We start from the raw sequence: 17,007 nt of genomic DNA, 5'->3' as shown, positions 1-17,007 counted from the left end.
CTTTTCTCAGCTCTAAATAAAATGTACATTTTATTCATCCCATTTCTTAACAAGCACCTGAAGATCTCCACCTTATGGAGTCCCTTGGCTCTTCCCTCTGCCTCCCCCCACTTTCCTCTTCACTAATTAAGAAGTCTCGGAGATGCCTTGGCATAGGAGCCTCGTGCACTGCAGCACCAGCATCTTGGTGAAGCCCTAACACGGGCTGCAATTAGATTGAGAAGATACGTAGAGAAGTGGAAGAGTTGATGTCTTCTCATTTATATCTTATGGCTTTAAAAATGCTTATATATTAAAGGTATCGACCTTGTCTGTCAATTATTGAAAGTATTTTTTCCCCAGATTGCTTTTAACTTTTACTTGCATTTAAGGTAAACTGTTTTTAATATGGAAGCTTTAACACTTCTTATTTAAAACTTTTACTCATATCCTAATCTTTATGTCTAAGGTATCATGTTTAGGAAGACCTCCCTGTGTCATGATTAATAACCATTACTCTTGAATAAGAGGCAATTACTAATTAACATTCAGAAAGCTAAGATCATGGCATCTGGTCCCATCACTTCATGGGAAATAGATGGGGCGACAGTGGAAACAGTGTCAGACTTTATTTTTTTGGGCTCCAAAATCACCGCAGATGGTGATTGCAGCCATGAAATTAAAAGACGCTTACTCCTTGGACGGAAAGTTATGACCAACCTGGATAGCATATTAAAAAGCAGAGACATTACTTTGCCAACAAAGGTCTATCTAGTCAAGGCTATGGTTTTTCCAGTGGTCATGTATGGACGTGAGATTTGGACTGTGAAGAAAGCTGAGTGCCGAAAAATTGATGCTGTTGAACTATGGTGTTGGAGAAGACTCTTGAGAGTCCCTTGGACTGCAAGGAGATCCAACCAGTCCATCCTAAAGGAGATCAGTCCTGGGTGCTCATTGGAAGGACTGATGCTGAAGCTGAAGCTCCAGTACTTTGGCCACCTCATGCGAAGAGTTGACTCATTGGAAAAGACCCTGATGCTGGGAGGGATTGGGGGCAGGAGGAGAAGGGGACGACAGAGGATGAGATGGCTGGATGGCATCACCGACTCAATGAACATGAGTTTGAGTAAACTTCGGGAGTTGGTGATGGACAGGGAGGCCTGGCGTGCTGCGGCTTGTGGGGTCGCAAAGAGTCGGACACGACTGGGCAACTGAACTGAACTGAACTGAACTAATTAAGACTAATGCCATGTGCTGAATGGAGCCCTAGCAGAGATCATTTACCAAAAGTCTAAGCACAGAATCCATACAAACAGTAGAATTGCTTTAAAAAGATTTTTAGTGGTCATTTGTTTCTTCAGTAACTTTGAAAGCTGGAGCAATAGAAAATACAAGATTAGCCTGAAACATTTGTTTAGTGCCAGAAAATAAAGATGGACACAAAGAATGAGGTAAACATGTTGATCTGACATAGAAGGCAGGTGGAAATGGCTGATACTGACCACATCAGAGGTGAAATATGAAAATGAATAACAAGAGTAATAAATTATGTCCCATTGAACAAAATAAGAATCTTTCAGTCCGTACTGATACAAGTGAGTTGATGAATAAATAAATGGGCTAAGAGAAAGCTCTTCTTTACAGTTGCAAACCAACTGGAAAAGGAATCAGAAAATTAGAAAATCCCTTTTAGCAACTATTATCGTCATCATAATTGATACAAGGCAACAGATACTAAAACTTGTGGGTAAAGTTTGACTAACCAGCTATTTATGTAGTGTCTGAGTAGGAAATGGCAACCCACTCCAATATTCTTGTCTGGGAAATCCCACGGAGAGAGGAGCCTGGTGGGCTACAGATCATGCGGTTGTAAAAGAGTTGGACACGACTTAGTGACTAAACAACAACAGCAATGAGTATTTCCACAAAAGATATTTATGAATGATAGGAGGAAAAATAACTTTACAACCACCATCTTAATCAAATAGTTGAAGTTATCGTCACCAGTAAAGAGGCAAAGCAGCATCAGATGCCTCCTGGTACAAAGCTCATATAAGACATCTGTTCGGCCATATTCTTGCTAAAAGTGAATTTTTTCTTGAGGGATTAAACTTAAATAGAAGAGCATTTTATAAAAAACTGACCTGTTTTCTTTATAAATGTCAATGGCATGAAACACAAAGACTGAGAAAATGTTCTAGGTTAAAGAAAAACAAAGAAAGAGACAAGCAAAAGCTGCAAGGAATAACCTGAAATGACAGGGACAACTTGGCTCAAACAATGTTGAAGTATTGACGAAAAGGATTTTACCTGATTTTCTTCTGCCTTTATAATTATCATGGGCTTCCCTGGTGGCTCAGCTGGTAAAGAATCCTCCTGCAATGCGGAAGACCTGGGTTCGATCTGTGGGTTGGGAGGATCTCCTGGAAAAGAGCATGGCAACCTACTCCAGTGTTCTGGCCTGGACAGAGGAGCCTGGTGGGCTACAGTCCATGGAGTTGCAAAGAGTCCAATACAACTAAAGCGACTAAACGCAGTACATAAATAGCACATGATAAGTCAGGAAACCCTAAGTAACAGAGCAACTCTGAAACCTCCACTTCAAGAGCTATTTTTAGAATTTGCAAATAGATTTCCTAGTTTCCTGAATTGCTTAGCACTGAATACACTTGAATAATTGCTTGTAAATGTTCTGGTCAGATTGAAAAGTTTCCCTGCCTTGAAATTTTGCTTAAAAAAAAAGCATGGATTCTATTTTTCTCAGTCTGAGGATTCCTTAATATACGCCATAAATTTTTAAAAAAACTCATTTTACAGGTGAAATACTTAAGGAACTATACAAGATATGGCATTTCATGGATCATAAATATCATGCACATCATTCTGAGTCCCCAAACTCAGAAGGTAAGATAATCTATTATAATGCCAGAAGAGGCTAAAATTTCTATAAAGAGTAGTCTCCCTTCAGCTTAAGTTTTAGCTCCCTATAACTCAGATGGTAAAGAATCCACCTGCAGTGTGGGAGACCCGGGTTCAATCCCTGGGTCCAGAAGATACCTGGAGAAGGGAATGGCTACCCACTCCAGTATTATTGCCTGGAGAATTCCATGGACCGAGGAGCCTGGTGGGCTACAGTCCATGAGGTTGCAAAGAGTTGGAGAAGACGGAGCGAATAACACACACACATACACTGATATTATAATCTTTATGTCAGAAGTCCCCATCAAGTCTTTGAAATTCTTATAAGAAGGCTCATAAAGCTTGGCATGATTCCTACTCTGATGGATCCCTCCTAGATACTTTCCAATCTTGTCAAGTATTTTCAAAGTATCATTTTGTTAGGTAGTTAGAATAGGAAAAAGGAGTCCAGAATGGCGGTGGCTAAAAGACAAAGAAGGGAAAAGCCTGCGAATATAGAACAAAGGAAGGTCTGAGGACTGGAGTGAGGGCCTCCAATAAAACAAACAGCCCTCCTGGCTAGCCCAGTTTACATAGGGCAGTCTCAGGGGGAGGAGAAAAAACACAGAAAAAGAGGAGCCAAAATTGAGCCGGGGGCTTCTCTTCTCTTCACGTGTTGGGTCGGCCTGCCGTCAACGCCTCATGCCTCAAGGATGTATTTTCCTTTGCTTGCCAAATAAAACTGAGCTGTAACACGGAGCTGTAACACTGGTCTGTCCATTGCTTCAAATTCATCGCTTGCTGTAGCAAGACAGAACCGAGGAAATGACACATTGCCCTGACAGTTTCAACAGTGTATGTCCAATAGATATGCAAACAGCATATGTCCAGCAGGTACACAATGTGTTTCCAAAAAGAACATTACCATTACCATACCCTTCCTTGATGTACCACCGGGAGATATAAGAAAAGACACCAGCAGAAGTTGGCCTTAGAACATACTAGGAAAGAACATAGATCCTAATTACGTTTCCTAGCAACAACACACACTCTTGCTTCCTAGTTGTATTTGTTGGCTAGGGCTCTCATAACAAAATACCACAAGACTGGGTGACTTAAATGACAGAAATTATTTCCAGTTCTGGAGGTTAGAAGTGCAAAGTGCAAAGTCAAGGTGTCAGCAGGATTTTTCTTTCCTGTGGTCTCTCTCCTTAGCTTGTAAATGGGAACCTTCTTGCTGTGTTTTCTCATGGTCTTTCTGTGCATGAACATCCCTGGTGTCTGTGTATGCAAACTTTCTCTTCTGGTAAGGACATCAGTCATTTAGATTAGGGCCCACCCACCCTAATGAACACATTTTAACTTAATACAGTCACAGTCTTGAGTGTTTTTAGGGTGTCAGCATAAGCATTGTGGGGACATAATTCACTCCACACCACCAGCCTGATGCATTTAAGACCCCAGATAGCTAGTTTATTGGAGATCTGATTCTGAGGCTCCTTAAGTAGTCTCCGTAAGCAGATAACTTCCAGAAGTAGAAAGCTTTCTCCCATAAAAAAATTAGTAAGCAGAAAGTGTGTAGTCGCTCAGTCATGTCTGACCCTTTGCGACCCTGTGGACTGTAGCCCACAGGCTCCTCTGGCCATGGGATTCTCCAGGCAAGAATACTGGAGTGGGTTGCCATGTCCTTCTCTAGTGAGCAGAAGCCTCAGTTAAATATAATGTGGAGACCAGGAGGGGGAGCTCTCACACCCTGTGACAATAGGCAAGCCCAACAAGAGGAAGAAAGACCTTGCTTTCCTAGGCAGGACTCAGCATACGAAAAGCCCTGGGTGCTTTGTTTACGATATCCCTCCAGACTGCCTTTTCCTCTTGATAAAAGTGTTCTTCCCTTGCTGTGTTGGAGCTTCCATGTGGCTTGCCAAGGCTGCAGATCCTAAATTGAAGTTCTCTACTGATCTCAAATAAACACATCTTCGCTGGAGAAATATCTGGCAGTCTGTTTGTTCCAGGTCAACATGCCAAATGTTTTATGTATCAAGAAGATGGCGTTGGCTATTGTCAAAGATAAACAAAGCTGGACATTCATTAAAGGAGTAAAAACAGATTTTACACAGTAACTACTATCATAGCAGACGACCCCCTAGAGAAGGAAGTGGCAACCCACTCTGGTTTTCTTGCCTGTGAAATCCCATGGACAGAGGAGCCTGGTGGGCTACAGTCCATGGGATCAAAAGACTCAAACACAGCTTATTGACTAAACCATTACCACCACCACCGTAGAAGAAAGACCTGGGGTCCACTGCAAGTGCAGAGGAAGAATGAGGAAGTAGAAAGGACTGAGAGGGGCTGGAGCAGAGGTGGAAAAGCGAAAAATTACTGGAAAAGGGTAAGAGGATTGGTCAATGTAAATATGATTAGACCTGAACAGCTAACTGGCATTTTCTTGAAATGAGGCCTCTGTCTTTCCAAAGGAGGCTTCCCTGGTAGTTCAGCTGGTAAAGAATCCACTTGCAATGCTGGAGACCCCAGTTTGATTGCTGGGTTTGGGAAGATCCCCTGGAGAAGGGATAGGCTACTGACTCCAGTATTCATGGGTTTCCCTGGTGGCTCAGATAGTAAAGAATCCACCTGCAATGTGGGAGACCTGAGTTTGATCCCTGGGTTGGGAAGATCCCCTGGAGCAGGGCATGGCAACCCACTTTAGTATTCTTGCCTGGAGAATCCCCATGGTCAGAGAAGCCTGGTGGACGACAGTCCATGGAGTCACAAATAGTCAGGCATGACGGAGCGACTGAGCACATAGCACCCTTCCAAAGACACTGAGAGACAGAGACCCTATCTTTCCTGATGATTACATTTTAAAGGAATAGTTTTCAGGTCCTTGAGAAAGACACTCAGATTGTAAGAAACACAAATACGTCTAAAAGGGATAGAGGAAGGATTTATAATTGTAAGCTCTTTTAATTAAATGAAATTCAAGGGCAGCTGGGTCATCCCAGGGACATGGCCTTAATCTGCTAGAAGCTATGAAGTTTGTTCAAGTGTCCTAGTGCATGAGTTTGCATGGAGCCTTTTGTGCCAAGAGTTTTTGCAGTTCTCAGTATAATTATCTTTCTCTCATGACCTTTGGATCAAGACCCATGATCTGACAATGGACTTTAACATCCGTAAATATCATTCTTAAACAATCAAAGTGACTCCAAATCTTTCCAACAAATGGACTTTCCAACCACTGGACTTTGCAACTATTGAATTAACTCTCCCTGGAACCCTCTAGAATATTATCAGCTCCCCACATCTGCATGCGTCAAGTGTACTCCAGGCCTCCATTAATTAACTCCTATTACTATTATCTTCCAGAGTCTTAAAGAAACCCAAGAGACATCAAAAATAGAAAGAGACAAGGGATTAATAACAGAAGCTATTATGGAATTATTTTCTCACAAAGTAGTTTAGAGACCATTATGTGATTTATTTAACACCATTCAGGGCATTTATCCTCCACATCAGACCGAAAAATCAGACATCAACTTATACCTTAAACTGGAAATTTTTTTCTCCTCAATGAGAATTCCTGGGACATGTCTTCCTGTGATGACCTCATCAAAATGCAACTTATGATTTAGACATAATTCTGGAGAACAAGACTTCCTATTTCAGCTGCCAAGGTTTCTTTTAGCTGCAGGAAGCGACCTTATTGGAGGACCTGCCCTTTCTAGGGTGGCTGACATTTAACTGATTGTGCAGGGGTATAAGGCCCATTTTGGCTCAATGACGGACAACTCTTGTGGGTCATGTATGCCCCAGAACTCCCTGTGGCTTTGGTTGGGCTGAGGCTTTGCCAAGTCTGCATGACTGTTGGATTTCACTTTCTGCCTAATCCTCTTCCTCTCCACCACTCTCCAGCCTCCAAGGTGTTGGTGTTACTGAACCAAACTTGAGTTTACTCGCCCATGGCTTTTAGGGAAGGATTTTTAAAGGCAACAGTAGGGGTGAGGGTCAAAAGTATCTGATCAGCTTGTGGACATTCTTCTGATTAACTGACGGTGAAGTAACAGGGTGATGTTTTGGGAAACTTAATCATTAGTCTTTTGCTTTCAACCAGTCTGGGATCTACATGGGTCAGCTTGTAGTCACCATCTGCCACCAGGTGGGGGGAATCTCAGTTTCTGCAGAACAACTCCAAAATATGCCTCAGATTATTATCTATATCCCTTCCAGAGGAACTAGGGGACCTGTGACTCTGTTGTGACTGAACTGTTGTTTCCTGACTGCTTTTCCTTTGTTTCTCTATTCCCCTGATTCTCTAATTATTAACTGCTCGAGTCTGCTCTTTGGAACTTGGGGAAGGCCTAGGAAGCTAAGAGTTTTCTACAAACAAGAAGTGGGGGACATGGAGGAGCTTTTGTACCCAAGAAGGCCCTGCAGGGTCCTGCTTGGTTTCACTGATCCCTAATAAATGCCCTACAGACTGAAGTTCATCTCAGTGGTGGCTGTCAAAGAACCCACCATATATCAGTGGTCAGTTGGACTTCCAAAAATACTCAAGCAAACCCATTTATTAAGGATGATAAACTACCAGGAGAGATCTGAAACACTGGCTTGTGCAAAGATTTTTGACCTGATGTCAAGTTCTTGAACAAAAATCTGCAATATACAGTTTAACTCTGACTGACTCAAACTGGCTAGTCCTAGGCTGACTAGAGGATTGGTTATAAAAATAGGTTCAAAATAATTCTTATGATATTCATGATTGCCATTACACTTTTTGCCTTTCTCTGTTGTCTGATGTACAGATACTTAATGTTCCTACAAAGTCATTATCCCAAGGCAATTCCAACGAAAAGGACTGTGTCAAAAGGTAGCCCTTATGGACAATTTGGTTCCTTTAAAAGCTGACATTGACCAAAAGGGTGAAATGGAGAATTTCTGATGAGGAAAAGGTACAGGCCTGGTTTACCTGAAATAGAGGTGCAAACAGGAAAACAGCAGGCATTTCACACCACAGAGAAAGCTCTCGTGGCTTTTCAGAGCAATGATTCTCCAAGTGCTGCAGCAGCAGCATCTGGGAAGCTGTTAGATATGCAGATCCTCCAGCCCCACCTCAAACCCAAGGCATCGGAATTTCAGATGGACCACAGCACTCAGGGTCTTGACAACATCTCCAAGTGCTTGCAGTGACATTTACAAACTGCTCTTCAGAAGAATCTGCAAGTAACTGAAATTGTTTCCCCCCTCAGGACTCAGTCAGCATGTCCCAGGGTAGACTCTTGGATAGGCCCTCAGTGATGCTTTCCACTCAGATGACTTAAATATAAGAAAATTTGTTGTTGTTTTGCTGTTTAGTGGCTAAGTCATGTCTGACTGTTAGTGATCCCATGGAGTGTAGCCCACCAGGCTTCTCTGTCCATGGGATTTCCCAGGCAAGAATACTAGAGTGGGTTGCCATTTCCTTCTCCAGAGGGTCCTCCCAACCTGTGGATTGAACCTGCATCTCCTGCATTGGCAGGTGGATTCTTTACCACAGAGCCACCAGGAAACTAATAAAAGAAAATACAGCCCATTATTTCTAGACTATCTTTTTTCTTCCCATCTTGTCTCCCCTTTATATATTCATTTTTTACCTTTGTTTAATTGTAACCAAGAGTGAACTCCTAATATGCCAATTAAGTGAAAGTCTCTGAATTAGTCCCAAGAATTATTTATTAATTTTTCTGAAGTTATCATTTTGAGTCTGAGAGAGCTAAACTGGGATTGACAGACTGATAGTATAACCTGGACCAGCTTGCAAACTTCCAATGGGGAGTTTAATGTGTTTGGTACTAGGAGTAACCACGTTATTTTTTGTATCTTTAAAATATATTCGTTTATTTATTTTGCTGTTCCAGGTCTTGGTTGCAGCATGCAGGATCTGTAGCTGCAGCATGCAGGATTTAGTTCACTGACCAGGGATCTGGAACGTGGGCTCCCTGCATTGGGAACACAGAGTCTTAGTCACTGGACCACCAGGGAAGTCCCTTCCTTGACTCTAGCCATAGTTTATGGTTAAACTTTTATCATTTTGTATTGCTTGACTGCTTTTCTTTCTGCATTTTTTCATTTTTCTGATTAAATTTTCTCTTAGGAATTCAGGGAAGGCGTAGGAAGTTGAAGCTTTTCTGCAAACAAGAGGCAGGGGATGAGGAAGGAGGAGGAGTCTGTCCCCTGGAAGACCCCTGCAGGACCCTGCTCAGTTTAAACTGGGCGTTTAGGAGGGAGAACAAGAGAGAACCAAGGGGTAGTCACCAGAGGGCTCAAGTAGAGTCAGCAAAGTGAAAAATTAGAAAGGGTTGATCAGCATAAATATGATTAGGCAAGTCATGCCTGCTAGTTTGCCAGTATCCTAAGTTGGGTTCTACCTTTCCACAAAGATTAGGATACAGTCCCTTTCTTCCTGATAATTACATTCAAAGGAGTGGCTTTCAAGTCCTAGAAGATACCCCTGAGTTGTGGGAAATACAAATACGTCTCAAAGGGACAGAGGAAGGCTTTACAACTGTAAACCATTTTTAGTAAATGCTCTAAGAAAGGTAGGTCAGGAGTCTATCATCAAGTATTGTTGGGACAAACAGTAGATCTCTTGGCAGCCTTGAACTTTTTTAGACAGTAACTCAGTAGGGGACTGAGTTGCCTCAGGGAGTGATCTTAGATAGCTTTGTTGTTGCTATTCAGTCATTCAGTCGTGTCTGACTCTTTGCAACACCATAAACTGCAGCATGCCAGGCTTCCCTGTCTGTCACCCTCTCCTGAAGCTTGCTCAAATTCATGTCCATTGAGTCGGGGATGCCATCCCACCATCTCATCCTCTGTCATCCCCTTCTCCTCCTGCCTTCAGTTAGGTTGCTAAGAGCTGTGTAAAAATTTGGCAGCGTTTCCTCCTGCAGGAGTTTGAATGGAGTGTTCCAGGCCAAGAGTTTTTGCAGTTCTCAAAGGTTTTAGTCAACCAAGTCCTTTTTTCCTATAGATGCAGTGTTATCAGTTCCAACTGATAACATTCCTGGGAACCTGTTTCATACTGCAGATATATCAGAACTGATGAAGACATGAAGTAGAAGTAAACAAATGGAAAGGTTTGCTTTTATAAACATGAATTAACAAAAGACTATTTAATTCATAACCACAGAAAATGTTTTGAAGCACTTACCTGTGAGGCATACTGTTGAGAAGCTCCCACATCAGTGGTTCTCAAATCACTTAAGAATCACCCAAGATTTAGATTTATTTCATTTTGTTTTGCTTATTAAGTAATGAATACATCATTTGATAGAAATTTAACCATGTGCATATGTAGTGCTGCGTCTTTTTACTATTCCTGTCCCCCAAGACTCCCTGCATCCCTTGAACATCTTTTAGAAATTGGTTCCTAGGCCTCAGAACGGAACTAATGAATTGAAATCATCAGAGATGAGGCCCAGGCGGGGGCAGTTTTGAAGAGGTCGTTCTGAATGTCCTCAAGTTTGTAAACCACTGCTTTACAGAAGATTATATGTGATTTATTTTTATTTTTTAAAGGGTACTCTTTAAAAATATGTATTTATTTTTTTTTTTATTTTTTTTTCTGTTGATTAAGTTTCCTGACCTTAATTTAGACTCAGCCATTTTGAGTTTTTTTTGTGAACAGGAGTTTAGGAAAGTGTTTTATTTCCACTTTTACAGGTGAGGAACTAGTTACCCAGGACCCTACTGTTAGTAAGAGTGTTGACTAAGTAATGCCATGTAATCCTGTACACGATCGGATAGAAGTGTGACCATAAGGAGGGATATTGGGATTGATACAAACGTCAAGCCAGAGAACGTCAGATTCAGGCATCGCAGAAGCTGAAGAGGCAGATAGCATTCTCCTTTCCTTCTTCTTTCAAGGATACTTTGCCCTGCGAGTTCTGTATTCTCCTCAAAATTGTGAGACATGTAGTTTCTGTTCTTAAAATGGTTTGAGGGCTTGTTAAGGCAGTTGCCCTTAACTTCTAAAGAAATTTCTTTGCTATATAAGCCTCCTTGTAACAATTATTCTTCCAATCCCTGAACACAATTTTCTCCATCATGTTTGTGTCCTCTGGTCTTTCATCTTATTTTATGTTTTATATCCTGTATAGTCTGTTGTTCTTTATAGAAAATAATCCTAGTATTTTGAATTCTTTTTCTTCCATTGGTGGAATAGCTATGTGCCTAAAGAGCTTTTCTGTGGTTTTCTCACTTAGTCTAGTGCATAGGAATGGGTGGCATTTTCTTCGTGTTTAATTTTTAGTTCTCCTGCCATTAATCCAAAATTATAACTGTTATGTAATTACTGTAGGGGACACAGTCACTGAGTAAAAGTCTTTATGTTTTCTCTATCGTTACAATCATGTATCTCACGTATGGGGACGTTTTCCTTCTCTTTCCATTTAAGTTATTCTTTTTCTTCTTTTTTGCCCAGATTCTGTGCCCTACCATTTGAACTATGTGATCAGTATGGGAGTGTGGGATCTTGTCCTTGACCTGAAGCAGGGAGGAAATTGCTTTCAATTTTTTCACATTGAGTATATCCTTTGCTAAAGTGTGCCATAAATAGCATTTTATTTTCTAGCACGTTTATTTCGTTCTACATGTTTATGGATAAAGTTTTACACTCATAAATGATTGTTAATTTTGGTAAGCTTTTTATTGATCTATTGAGATATTCTTATGTTGTTTTTTTCTTTCAATTTGTTAAGGTGTTTAAATTGATGAAGAATTTGCGATATTTAACTATTCCTTGCATTACTCTGGGATAAAAGCACTGGAGTTGGTGTTATGTTTTGTGTTTTGATGTTGTTGGCACTGCGCTCTGCTCAGATTGTGTTAGATTTTAGCCCCGTTATGTCCATCAGTGTTATGGCCTGATAGTTCTCAGGCAAATCTTTGGTTGGTTTGTGTCTAGGGTGATGGTGCCTCAAGAGATTTGGAAGACCATCTCTCTTCTGCATTTGCTGGAAGATTTTGTAAACATGCGCTGGTAGCCTCATCCTTAATTTTTCGGTCATGCTAATTCAGCTTGTGAAAATCCATGCTAGGTCCTGGGGCTTCGTAAGGACTCGAAAGAGTCAGATTACAACTTTAGCATCCCTTGCTTGATGGGTTTGATTAAACAATCTTCTATATTCTATCTAGTTGGAACAGTAACATCAAGAACTTTCCTTGTACTTACAAGTTGATCAATTTTAGGAAAATTAGAAGCTGCAAGGTAGTAGGTATCTTATTCCTCTAGTATTGGGTCTGGTGAATCTCTCCATTGGTTTTTAAAGTGTTAATTTGGAAATCCATGCCCATGTTTCAATATAGAGTGCCTTGCAAAATGGTTGTGAAAGGTTAATTTATCGAAAAAAACAATTATGTATTGTTGAATTTTTTGTCTTGGATGAGTTTCTTTAGTTTCTTTTGCTTTATTTACCCTAATTTTTAGAAATTTCTTTCTTGTAGTAAACTGGGGCATTCATTTTTTCTTTTGTTTGTTGGTGTAGAGCCGTTAACGAACATATTTGACTGTTCCGTGTTTCTGAGGTAGGCCTGTATGCATGATTCTCCCCATTACACTGCCTTTACAGTGTTTCTAGGTTTTGGTTGTTGGTTATATTTTAATCATTTCTATGATGTTTTGTTTCTTTTTAATGTTTCTTGATTTTTATCTGGTTATTTCAGAAGCGTGTGTTAGCCTAATTATGTATTGAATTGTTAAATAATCTTTTCCCCAGTAATGGAGATCAGTTTACCAGCACTGTGGTCAGTAAAGGATGACTGAACTTGGTTTCAATTTTTGAATTTACACATGACCTAGATCTTATGCCTAAAGATGTGATGCTCTATTTTCGAAAGGCTGTGCACTGAGAAAAAGGTTGAGAGTTGATTCTTTTGGTTATTGAACACGTCCTATAGTATCATTAAGTCTACTGGTCCATTGTTCCTTTAAATTGTTTTCTTGTTTATATTTCTGTTTATTGAATATATCCTAGTTTGTGAGTTGGAGATTAAGTCTTCTATATTTGTGTTACTATTAATTTTACTCTTTATATTTTTTTGCCTTACATTATTTTGTGCTCCTATGTTGGGTGAATTATATATTTATAATTCGTTTATATCTCATTCTTGGATTGATCCTTTGATCATTATGTAGTGTCCATCTTGTCCTCTTCTCACCCAGACTTAATTTGAGTCTAGTTTTACTCTGTTGAGTATTGCTCGATCCGCTTCTTTGGCTCGTTTGTGGAATATTTTTTTCCAGATTCACTTTTATCTGAGTGTGTCCTTGCTTGACGGGAGTCTCTTGTACGCATATATAGAGTTGCTTGTTGTATCCATTCAGTCCGCTTTGTCTTTTTTGGATTGGGAGCATTAACCCTTTAAATTTAAGGTAATTATTGATATGTAATGGTCCTTTGACTTTGTTATTGTTGTTTGGGTCAGTTTCACACTCATAACTGTTCAATGTTTTCCTGTCTAGAGAAATCCTGTGTATATTGTTGAGAGTGGTCTGGATGGATGCTGATTTCTCATGCTGGCTTTTGCTTGTACTGGTCAGAGTCTTTTGAGTTTCCTTTTATCTGAATGAGATCTGCTGGGTCAGAGTTCTAGTTTAGTTTTCTTTGAATTACCTTTTAGTAGGCGTCTGCTTCATTCCCCACAGTGAAACGGTTTCCTATTGATAGATCAGCTGTTATGCATTATGGATTCCTTTGTGTATTATTTGTTGTTTCTCCACCTGCTGTTTTAATATATTGTTTTTGTGTTTGATTCTTTGTTAATTTGATTAATATGTGTTTCTTGGGTTGTTTCGCTTGGGTTTATCCTGTTTAGCTCTTGGGTTTTCTTGAACTTGGTGGCTATTTCTTCCTGATTGTAGGGAGAGTTTTAGCTATTATATTTGAGATCTTCTCTTGCCTTTCTTCTTTGTTATCTTCTTCTTCTGGGACTCTATGATTCGAATGTTTGGGGCTTTACAAGTCCAGAGGTCCTGAGGTTGTCCTCATTTTTTTGATTTCTTTTTTCTATTTTTTCCTCATCTGCTTATTTATTTCACCATTTTGTATTTCTAACTGATTATCCTATCTAGTGTCTGCTGTTATTCTAACTCTATGGTTCCTCCAGAGTGTTTTGATTCATTTATTTCATTGTTAATTTTTAATTGATCTTTTTTTTATTTCTTCTAGGTCCTTGTTAAAACGTTCTTGATTTCTCAATTGTTAGTCTCCAGGTATTTATTTTGAATATTTGTTTCAGATTTTGGATCATTTATTATTATAAATTATTCTAAATTCTATTTTCATGTAGATTTCTATTCTTCCTCTTTTGTTTGACTTGGTGAGCTTTTTCCATGTTCTTTCCCTGCTTGGGATAATTGCTATTATCATTGTTAGTTGGGGTGTAATAAGTGGGGCTAAAAAAAAACAATGTATTTTATTATTGGTGTGCAAGGTGTGTGTGGCATGTGGGATCTAGTTTCCTGACTAGAAATTAAGAAACTCAGTGCCCACTGACATTTGAGAGTTTTGTGCAGAGCCAATGAACCAGGGAGAAGACCAGAAAGTGCTTTTTTGGTCCATTTTGAGTTCGAGGAAATGGAGTTCACCCATATTCACCCCTGCAGCAATGATTCTGTGTTTCTGGGGATAAAAAAGCATTCTACACACGGCTACCATTCGCTTGTAGTATGCCCCTTTAACCATGAAGGAGAGGATAATTTGGGATGATCTGTCATACAGAAAAATTGTACAAAGCCCTAATGCTTGGGGCATCAGAGTCAGCTCGTTTCCCTGTGATCGTTTTCTGAAGGCGAAAAAGCCCTGACCATCGCTTTTGATTTTAGCCAAGGGTCAGGCTGTTACTAACCAAATGGATGATCAGTAAGTTTGTGAGTCCACACATTAATAACTTTTCTACAATTCCTTTCTATAATGAGTCGGAAGGAGAACCACTCCTCATACTCCTACTCCCTAAGACAACTCTTTGCAATCTCTGCGAATCATTGGTTTGCTTATAATTTTAGGTCTGGATATCCGGTATTTCTTTCAGTCTGGGCTTTATGCAAAAATCAATCAAATAGGAGTCATGGACAAGAATCCACAGCAATCCCTTTCATGTTTTCTCTCTCGTCTACAATTTTTATCTCAGCTATTGGAGTTCTGTGTTCTCCTTGACTCTTTCCATTGTAGAAAGTTATTTTTGTTTTCCTTTTTTGGGGGCATGCAGAATCTTAGTTCCCTGACCAGGGGTCGAACCTGTGCCTTCCGGCATGGGAGTGTGGAGTCTTAACCACTGGACAAGCAGGGAAGTCAGAAAGCTATTTTTGCTCTTCTAGAATTTTTTAATCAATATCAATCACTTTGCTAAAATGTGAGCATCCTACAAATAGAGATTATTTATTTCTCTCCCCACCCCCACTTTATTTTCGATCTCTAGAATAGGTCTAGATCAAAGTTGACACTAAATAAATATATGTGGGAATAAATACATTTTGGTACTTAATTATTGATGTTGGGCTAGTTAGGTGTTTCTTATTGTTGTTTTTTTCTTTCCTCAGTAAGAGTTTAAGTTCTCGGAGGGCAAGAATCTTGCCGTATATTTATACTTTCCTTGTATTCACGAATTCACTCTTATCGAGAGAGAGAGAGAGAGAGAGAGAGTGTGTGTGTGTGTGTGTGTGTGTGTGTGTGTGTGTAGTGTCTGTGCACGTGCGCTCGCTCAGTTGTGTCTGACTCTCTGCAGCCCTGTGGACTGTAGCTCACCAGGCTCCTCTGTCCATGGGATTTTCCAGGCAAGAATGCTGGAGTGGGTTGCCATCGCCTCCTCCAGGGGTTCTTCCCAACCCAGAGACTGAACCCCCATCTCCTGCATCTCCTGCACTGGCAGGCAGATTCTTTACCACTGGCGCCCCCTGGGAAGCCCTCAGTCTCACTGATACCTGCTTTAAGTCAGGTACCATGCTAACTTCCAGTATTCTTGCCTGAAAAATCCCATGGACAGAAGAGCCTGGAAGGCTACAGTCCAAAGGACTACAAAGAGTCAGACACAACTCAGCATACACACCATGCTAACTACTGAAGGTACATTGAATAATAAAACATAGTGTCTGCTCTAATGGAATTCATAATCTAGTTGGAGACAGAAACATCAAAGACATAATCTCCTGTGTGATGACATAATTACAATTCTGATCAAAACTTTGTAGGAAAAATATAGAAAGCTAGAAGCAAGGATAACTAAGGTATCTACTCCCCCTAGTATTGGGATCAGGAAAAATCTTCTCAAGGATCTAAAAGGGAGGAAAGGGGTCAGGGAAAGAACCAGTGCCCAGGCAAATATCAGAGGTAAAAGCCCTGACCAAAACTTAGGGAAAGGATTACATGAGCTGAGAGAGAAAACAAATATGTATTTCAGAAACTTATTTTGACTCATCTGAGATGAGTTTCTTTATTCTGGAAAATCACCTGAATGAACCCTTTGATTACACAAATTTTAGACAAGTAGTTACCCTTTGTTGATAGAAGAAAACTGAAAGAAAAACAAGCATGTGGATTTTTATTTTGTATTGGGTTAGAGCCGACTAACAAACAATATTGTGATGGTTCCAGGTGAACAGTGAAGGGACTCACCCATACGTATACATGTATCCCTTCTCCCCCAACTCCCCTCCCAAGGGATACAGATGTTTTAGACGTAAGTCTTAATTAGTACTTGGACTCTAAGTAGATGTAGATAACTGAATCTGCATACTGAGGCTCTTTTGCTTTGGCAGTGAGAAATGTTTCTTGATTTTATTTATACCTAGAGTTCATGGTTACAGCAAAGGGGGATTACCCTGGGGAGATGGGTGTGGGCTTATTCAAGAATTGCTTGCAGGAGATCCAGAGCTTTTGCCCCAGGGTAGAGGAGTCAGAGATTTCACCTTATACTGGAAGGGACAGTAATGAGGAACAGGACTGAACTTGGCACAACCCAATCTATACTGAATGTTGATATTGTACACATGACTCTAAGACTACATAACCCCAAATATGCTGATGCTTGCTTTCAAAATGACTGCTCCAATAGCAAAGTGGAAAATGGATTGGGAGGGGCCAAAGGGGATTCTTTCTG

This window comes from Odocoileus virginianus, chromosome 29 (genome assembly GCF_023699985.2).
Source record: "Odocoileus virginianus isolate 20LAN1187 ecotype Illinois chromosome 29, Ovbor_1.2, whole genome shotgun sequence".
Taxonomy (NCBI): Eukaryota; Metazoa; Chordata; class Mammalia; order Artiodactyla; family Cervidae; genus Odocoileus; species Odocoileus virginianus.
The sequence above is the reverse complement of the archived record's forward strand: the minus strand, read 5'-3'. Positions refer to the sequence as shown.